At 37.5% G+C, this 9,007-nt stretch overlaps 1 non-coding gene across 1 annotated transcript; it reads left to right on the top strand.

The window, feature by feature from the left end:
* The first annotated feature begins 851 nt into the window (after positions 1-851).
* Positions 852-985, top strand: LOC119505797. Its single transcript, XR_005210837.1, has one exon. It is a non-coding gene; the product is annotated as a small nucleolar RNA SNORA31 (small nucleolar RNA).
* The last annotated feature ends 8,022 nt before the right edge of the window (positions 986-9,007 follow it).

The following is a 9,007-nucleotide window of genomic DNA, read 5'->3' as shown; positions in this document are numbered from 1 at the left end:
TGCCCCTTTGTATGCTAAGCGTTCATTGGGTGGGGGGTATTTTTTGGTCTTCTTTCCTTCTCCTATTCACAGGAGCCCAATTATTGACCTGAGGGTCTTGGTTGATTTATTTCAAATCTGGAATCCAATGAAGAAACAGCCTTCTGTAAGTATATCCAGAAACCTAGAATAACGTGTAGTAAAGCTCCACTGATTGCCATTAGCCGGAGGATAATGTCAAAATTCCTGAACTTGAAATTCAAGGAACCTCCCCTGCCTGCTTCCAACCTAAGTTTATTACCACTAGAACACAAGCTTCCCAGGAGCAAAGACTTTGCCCACATGGTTCATTAAAGCAGGGCATTTCGTGTCTGTCATTTTTGTCCCTGAGGACGTTGTGAGCCCAAGGGCAGTCTGATGTCCTGGCGTATTTGTGAACTTAGCCGTTAATATGCCAGAACAGCTGCAACCTCTTTCTCCATATCCCTCCGGGTTTTTTTCCCCTGTGTTCTCATTCGGTGTGTTTGGTCTTCTATTACCCCACCCCCTTAAATTTACTGAATGAAATTGCTATAGAAAATATTTTATTGTTGAAAAATTATCAGTGTTGCTGTGACTTTGACTAAAATGACTGTATTAATGTCCTCAGTGTTAAAACATATAAAAATAACTGTGTATTTTTGTTTATTGGTTTGTTCTAATATGTGGTATAATGCCTGGCACATAGTTGACATTCAATAAATAATTACAGAAAGAAAAAATTTACATTATTTCTCATGATTTTAATTTTTCTAGAGAATTTGAAAATCATTATTTGTACATGAAATAGTCAGATTTTCAAATAACTCAAAGTTTAAAAATATGCTGTGCAAATGCATGTATTTGATAGATCTGGAGCAGTTAATATCTGCTGCTAAGGTTTCTACTACAGATGCAAGCAAAAAAGATCCCTGTGCTTTCTGTCTATCTGATTGTGGCAGCCAAGATTGAATGAGGGGATACAAGAAGTACTGAAAACATGGGGAGGGGGGTATAATCTTTGCAACTCAGAAATAACCTTCTAAACAGTGAAGAGCCTTTTTACTCCATAAAAGGAATCTTCAGGTTTGAATTTACCTGAGGAGTGTTGGAAGATTATTTTCCCTAAACCCTTGCCTTCTGATTGAGTCCATTTTAAAAGTTTAATGCTTTAACAATGTTAAAATGTTAAACACACATGCACACACACACACATACACACACACACACACACCAAACTTGATTAAATGCAAGCCAGTGGTTCAAAAAAAATAAATATGCTGTGCAATATTAAATTAAATTAAAGTAGACCTAAATAAATGGAGAGATATGCTATGTTCATAGATTAGATTACTCAATGTTGCAAAGGGCAAACTCTCTCCAACCTGACCTAAATATTCAGTGCAATTCCAATTTTTTTTTGCATGCATGATAATCAATGAGCCAATCTTAAAACTTATTTGAAAATACAAAAGTCAAGAATAGCCAACAAAATTTTAAAGAAAAAGAAACAAGTTTTTGAGAACTTACACAGTACCATCTCAATTGTTCTGTGGGAACAAAAACAGACAAATGGAACAGAGAATCCAAAACCAAAAACCACATATAATAGTCATTTGCTTTATGACAAAGATGACATTGTAGTACAGTGGGAAATGGATAATTTTTAAGGTAAATGGTTCTTGGAGAATTGGATATCCATATGGAAAAAGATAAATCCTGATTTCTAGCCTATACAATATATAAAAGACAGTTCCAAATGGATTATATATCTAAATATGAAAAATAAAACAAAAATATCTAAGGATGAGAATATAGAAGAGTATCTTCATGATGACCTGGGAAGAAGCAAAGATTTCTTAACCAGGTTGCAACAAATACTAGCCATAAATTAATTAAGCCCAGTTAAAAATGAGAACTTCTGTTTTTAGAAGACACCAGTAGGGGATGAAAAGGGTTGCCTAAGCAAATACATATTTAAAAACATACATATTTAAAATACATATCCTAAATATATATAAAAACTTCTCTATATCAATAAGAAAAAGACATACAACCCAAAAGAAAAATAGGCTGAACTTGAACTTCATAAAAGAGAATATCCAAATGGCCAGTAAATATCTGAAAAGGTGTTCAACCTCAATAATCATTAGAGGAAGGAAGATTAAAACTACAGTGTGATACTGTTGATAGAAGTATAAATGATACAGCCACCTTGGAAAACTGGTAGTGTCCACTGAAGTTGAGTATACACCTTCCCCATGAGCCATCAGAAATGCACTCATATGTAAACTAAAACTCATGTATAACAATGTTCAGAGAAGTGTCATTTATAATTGCCCCAAACTGGCAACAACTCAAATATCCATCAACAACAGAATGGATAAATAAAACATGATAAATTCAGATAATGGAATACTATACAGCAGTGAAAAGGAATGAGGGATTGATATACGAAGCAATGTAGATGAATCTTACAAACAAAAGAATTCAACCACAAAATAATATGTATTGTGTGATTCCTCATATATGAAGCTCAAAAACAGGCAAAACTAATCTATGGTGATAGATGTCAAGATAATGATTATTTTGGGGGGTGCTGGGTGGAAGGGGGGTAGACAGGGTTGTGGGGTGCTGGTAGGTATTCTGTTTCTTCTGTGAGGGGTTACATGACTGTTTTCAAAATTTGTAAAAATTGATTGAGCTGTACATATATGATCTGTGCATTTTTCTGAAAACATTATATCTTTAAAAAGAAAACTTACTTTAAAAAATATTGTGTCAACCAAACAATAGCATTCGCGAGTCTTGTAGAGTCTGTGGATCTATAGTTTGTGCCATCTATCCTGAGTGAAATTTGCTAATTGAGCCAAGCTGATGTATTCACCATTCAAACACCTTTACCATTTCCGTGCTTGCATTTGCTCCTAATCTGTCTGGAATTCTTTCCCTGTTCCTCTCTACCATTCAGTCTTCCAGCTCACAGTGGGCTCTGCTTCCTTAAGGTTTGTGATTGGTCCTGCTCACCTGGATCACAAATTGGCTCATCTTTTAATTTCACTTTATAAGTACAGGTCTTGTCTCTTCAGGGTAGCTCAGTGGCTTTCCAATGCCAGTTTTTATAGGTCCATCCAAAATGACAAAAATAAGTTTTTATCATAAAGCTAAAAACACTGCATCTAACGAGTCTTCTTTATTTTGGCTAATCCTTTACCTGTTTAACATTAAGATAAATATCTCTTTCTTGAAATGGCAAGATTAATTGATGGGAAACTGTATGTTACAGTAAAGGGTTTTGGTGGTCAGACTGCTTGTGTTCAAGTGCTGTGAGGATCATTGACTTCTGGGACTACAATTTCCTTACCAGAAAAATGAACTAAATAAAGTGCTTAAAACTATACTGGGCACATAGAGTACTCCTTAAATGCTACCCATTTTTATTGTTTAGCTGTTTTATTTTTAACATCCTTACTAGACAAAAGACCAAGTTAATGTCTCTATCTTGACTGTCCCTCTAATATTTTTTTCCCAGAAAAGTGATTTCCATAAAATCCAAATGATTCAAATCTACTCTTCTTTTAAACCTAAACATAATATGAATGACTGATTATAATGTATTGATGAATTTCACGCTTATCTTTATAGCTCCAGTTTCTCCTAAATCACTTGGTATGCTCCTTTGGTGAAATAATAATGTATATTTATGTATAATATTTGCTTAACACCATTTAACAAGTGTTAACTAAATCCCAGTCTTCTTAAAATTTAATACTTCCTTTGTAAACTGTCATCTTTTCAAGATACTTTCTTCAACAAATAATCATGAGTAACGCTATTAGAATAACAACCAAAATGCAAACTGGGGGAAAAATCCCCCCTGAGGTTCAGACAATATGCTGTCTTTTGGTATAATTAGCTTAGGGATAAGAAGATTTTGAGAAAAGGCACACTGAAAGACAGATACCAAACACTCAGCAAATACTTCGGTTGAGTTTTAATTAGCTGTGATCTTCATGACACTAAAGTGATTGTTTTTTTAAACATTGCTGTCACTGGCAATTGGCTGGGGTAAAGGAGGTGGCAGTAGCTGTCTAAAAGATAAGTATTATGGCTTCAAGGCAATGCAACAGAAACTAAGGTGTTTAGTTCTAGATAAAATTTGATGGGAAGGGTAGAGAACTGAGAGAAGGAATCAGGGTTATAAGCCTAAAAGAATACTTTTGGAGAGAAGGACATTTAATTCCTCCTTTCCACTCTTCAATTTGGAAAAAAAAAGTTCCTGACTTCTCTATCGAAGACTCCTTGAGGCTTTATTTTTCAAGGCTAAAGTAAGAGAGTCAACCTAATTTCTTTGACAGATTTTAATTTAAGCCACTGTATTAACCAAAGAATGATTTAATGGGCAAATCAGAAATTTATAAAGAAAATTCCACATGACGGCATCTTGAGAGCAATCTGTATTTGAGTCACAGAGCTTTTCTTTGAAATTTCCTTTACTATGAAATTTAAATTTCCCAATTAGGATGGTAGGGAGGAAGTGTGGGAAAGATGGGACACTATTTTGGAGATTTTATTAGTGTGACATAGAGCACAGGTGCATAGCATAATTATCCCATCTACACTCAATTTCATTGCCAAGTGGGGCCAGTTGGTGTGTCTAGGGATTCCGCTTGACTGACAGATCACAGATACTTGAGCATGGAGGCATGAGGCAGGATAGGGTCTCTGCTCATGTTGCTAAAATTTGAAGAAATCCCTAAATTTCAGGGGAAGTGACTAAATCAACATTAGTAGGGAGGAACATAACCAGCTAAAAACTGTTGTTAAGGGTCTTCAGTTGACTTTTAACCTTAGGATCTGTGCCATGACCTATAACCATTATCATTTGATTAAAAGGCTTTACCCAAGTTTGGTCTTAATAAAAAGGAGCTGGAAAAAGCTAGTTATGGCAATTTCGGCAATAGTTCACTATGAAAAGCTGCCTGTAGGAAGAGGAAATAATGCTGCAGAATTACCCCTGTTTATATGGTACATACCTACAATGCAAGACTTGCGGATTTTGACCAAGTGCATCTTTGCTTATGTTTCCTACTTTCCCTTTTTTCTTTTATTAGAAGGGGTAGTCTCCCCTGACTGTAGGTGAAGATTTGGGCTTGTCCTATATCTTTCTGTTCAATCTGATTTATGACAGTCTGCAGTCATTTTAAGCTACAGACAGTCTTAATTCAGTCTTGACAATGTTCAGTTCCATGCAAAGTCAAAACCTTAAATACAACTTAACATTAAATCTCTCCTCCCCTAGCTAAGTTCTGTTTCCATATGGATGCCTACAGGAGGAGAAGGGACAAGTTTCTCTCTTCCTCCTTCTGGCTCCCTGTTCAACCCCTTCCTAGATTCAGATGGAGAGTGGGGAGAGAGGAGAGATAGAGGGATAAGGACATTGTCACTTGGCTAAGTGACTTTGGCTCTCTGACTTGACAGATGGTTAAAGCTGGCCTCCCTTGGAAAGCTTGGCTGGCAGAGACTTGTGACAAAAATGGATTCTTTCTCCTGTGGGGCAGGCTCTTCTATTTCCAAGCTCCTCCTCCTTGTAGTTCATTTTATCCCTATGGATGCGTCTCTAACCCAGGTGGTCACTAGCAAATCCACCTTCAGCCCTTGGGTGTCTGGGATGTGTATCCAGCCCCTTTCTGCTGAAGTCACCTAACCCTTCAGCATGGCCCAACTGGACAGGACACAAGAATAACTAAGGACACTCTCTTTCCTAGTAGCCCACACTGGTCTCCAGAAAACATCTCACATCTCTTGTTCAGGCAAACTTGGAGTGGGCAGAGAACTGTCAACACGGAAGGGCCTTCCTGGATCTACCACAAAGTGGTTGGTTAATCAGACTGTCTCTCAACTCTAGATTTCTCCAGGCGGAGCATCCTCCCTCTGCCTTAGATACCTTTGGTGTGAGTCAGATGACAGTCCTCTGTTAAATCCTAACTATGGGAAACATATTGCAAACCACACTCCCCTCACGTGGTTTGGGGTGAGAAGGAGATGGGGAGATTGACAGGATGGGGGATGGAGACAGAGGGCATGCTAGCACCTCTCTCCTCTTGCCTCTTGGATTCCTTCTTCTGATTCTTTCATTTCCTTGAGGATCCCAGTTGTCATGTAACAGGTTCTATAGGAGCCATTTTTTGGTAAATCTGTATTTGGAGCGGAGTCTGTCTCATGTTCACTTTGGTGACTGCCATCTGTCATAATGGTATCCTAAGAAAGGAAGGCAGGAAAAGTTCAATTCTACCATCTTGTTACTGGTGTTTTACAATCCACAAACCGTGTAATCCCACTTGGGACTGCACGGTTTACGGATTGCAAAACACCAGCTGTAGCAAGAAACGAGCCCCAAGATGGCCAGTCCCTTTTACTGATGAGAATACTGAGTTTAGAAAGGCTAAATTACACACCCGAGTTCATGTGGCTTTCACTGAAACTATTTATTTATTTGAACCCTCCCTTGGCCAATTTCCTTAAAGGATCTTATTGAAGTCATGTTTATATCCCTAGCACTTAGCATGTAGTAGGTCAGGACTTCATTAATTTATTGAATCTATACATCCAGGATTCCTAATGTCTAGTCAAGTATTTTTTCCACTATACATCAACTTACCCCCATACATGGGCTTTGACATCAGACCTCTATAACAACACAGACTTTGTAATCCCCTGATACTCTAGGGCCCATTTCAATTTTAGGCCAATCCTGGATCCATGGGATCTAGGTTTGAGCAAACCAAAGAAGTCCAAAGCAGATTAGCTCTGTGAGGGTTATTATGGTCCATTCTAGCTGTAATCCATAACAGTTGTCATTTACTGAGTGTCTTTTATGTGACAGGTACTGAATGAACTACTGGAGAGTCAAATATAAGACAATGTTTCATGTCTTGAGACCTGATCAGACTTGAAAATTCAGGAAAACTCTGGAGCTTATAGAACCTTCCATGAATGCATTAAATTGGTGATAGTTCTGCCTGGAGCTTTTAGGGGATATAATAATCTGAGAGTGGTGAACCCACACTCCTACAGTCAGGCACATAACAAATATGAAGTGGCTCAGGTGAAAGACAATGGGAAGAAGTGAGGATTGTGGTGAACTGGAGATCACACCTGCCCTGTCTAAAGGTAGAAAGAGCTACTCAGCCTAGGCAATGTGAGTATGAGAATTCAGAGATTCTGGGTCTTTCAATTTTTCAAGAGAAGCTGGAAATCTGGATTATTTTTTAATATAAATTTTCTCCATTTTGAAAACACAGTGCAGGTTGCCATGATCCATATCTGCCCTAGATTCATTCTGGACCCATTTACTTTCTCCTTTTTCCATTCCAACCTTCTCTTCCCTGGGGACATGACTTGGGACTGAAATTGACTCTGTAGATTAGGAACAAAGGTAGGGACTGATGTTCAGCCTTATACCTGCCGCCACCCAATCCCCCCCACTGGTCTTTCCCAAAAGAAGAGAGCTGTGCCTCATTCCACAACTCACAGGGAATAGGAGAACTTATGTTTAAAACTACAGTTAGCTTTTATTAAATTGAAGGATCAAATTCTCCTTTAAGTGAAACTGCAAAGGGCTTCCCATCAGTCTTTCATTTGTTGTGTATACTTGTCCGTAAGTTATTATTGTTCCCACAAATCTGAAGAGTTCTTACTTTCCAAGCAAGCAATTGTTAGCTGGTTGTCATGTTAGTGGTTATTGAATAATGGTGTGTTACAAGCTATGATGATAAGCAGTTTAAAACACAGATATTTGTTTAAGAGTCAGTCTCCATCTGCTTTAAATTCCCATTCCCTCTCTGATCATATGGATGCCAAGGGCTCTGAACTTGCTGCAGATTATGTGATTCTTCCACTTAACCAGTTACTTGTTTTAGAGCTGTCTTGGGTCTGGATGCAAACACATTACCTTGGAGTATCATAAGCTGTGTTCAATCTTTTAGCCTGCTTTGGGGCAAGTTCCATTTTCTACCTAATAACTAGAAGGGAAGGTATAGATTTCCTGGAGCACTGAGCAATAAACAATATTTTTTAAAAATTATTTTGGCTATAGCCTCAAGACTCCAAGAGCTTTTAATATCAGATATTAACAGTAAACCACTTTTAAGCCTGGTTTTTTAGTGGCATTGTGGTTATTACACATCTAAATTAATTTGATAAATAAGTCAGTGGAAATCACTAATGTGGTTTGAATACACACACAAATATACACATATCTTTTTATTACAAATGAAAACGTGGCACTCCAAAAGATCAAGATTAACTGGCTGATATATTCCATAGACTTTAAAGAAATGAAGCTTTTATTAACTGCTTGCATTTACAGCTCTGTTGGGGCTGAGAGGTTTTAATTTCTGACCTAGATATTTCAAGTGGCTTGCTTTTGTGGAAAAAATAGGGAGTTAGAGAGCAACAACAACAAAATGCATGTTGTAGTTAAAATCCTGAAAATGTTAGATTTTCAAATCCATTGTGTTGAAATTGTATCACTAGGTTAAGAAAATAGTTTTCTGGGTTAAATCAGGATTTAATTGCATAGTTGGGAAATTTCTGGTATAAATTTATTGCGATTCACCTCAACCCAAATATTTTAGGTTCCATTGCAATCCTAACAAATTGGGGACCCAAAGGTTTCAGTCTCTGAACAGTGTGGCATTCAGGAAGCACAATTCAAAGGCAACCCCTTCTTTTTTCCTCAAATTATAAAAGTATTCTCTCCTTTACTTTAATATCTCAAAATACATTAACAGAGATCCAAATCATCAACATCATATCCTTTTTTCCCTTTTCCCCAATTCTTTCACACTTTCTCCTTCACAATTAGCTGCCCCCATCCCATTCCTCTCCACACCCCACTTGTTAACACCCCCCCCAACCCCCAGCCTGTGTGACTTTTACTATCTTCCCTCATCTTGCAGCTTAACTTCTCTCACTTGATTCTTTTTTTCCTCTTTTCATGTGGGTC

The sequence above is a fragment of the Choloepus didactylus genome, chromosome 10, assembly GCF_015220235.1.
Source record: "Choloepus didactylus isolate mChoDid1 chromosome 10, mChoDid1.pri, whole genome shotgun sequence".
NCBI classification, from domain to species: domain Eukaryota; kingdom Metazoa; phylum Chordata; class Mammalia; order Pilosa; family Megalonychidae; genus Choloepus; species Choloepus didactylus.
Note: the sequence above shows the minus strand (reverse complement) of the source record. Positions and strands in the feature narration are given on the sequence as shown.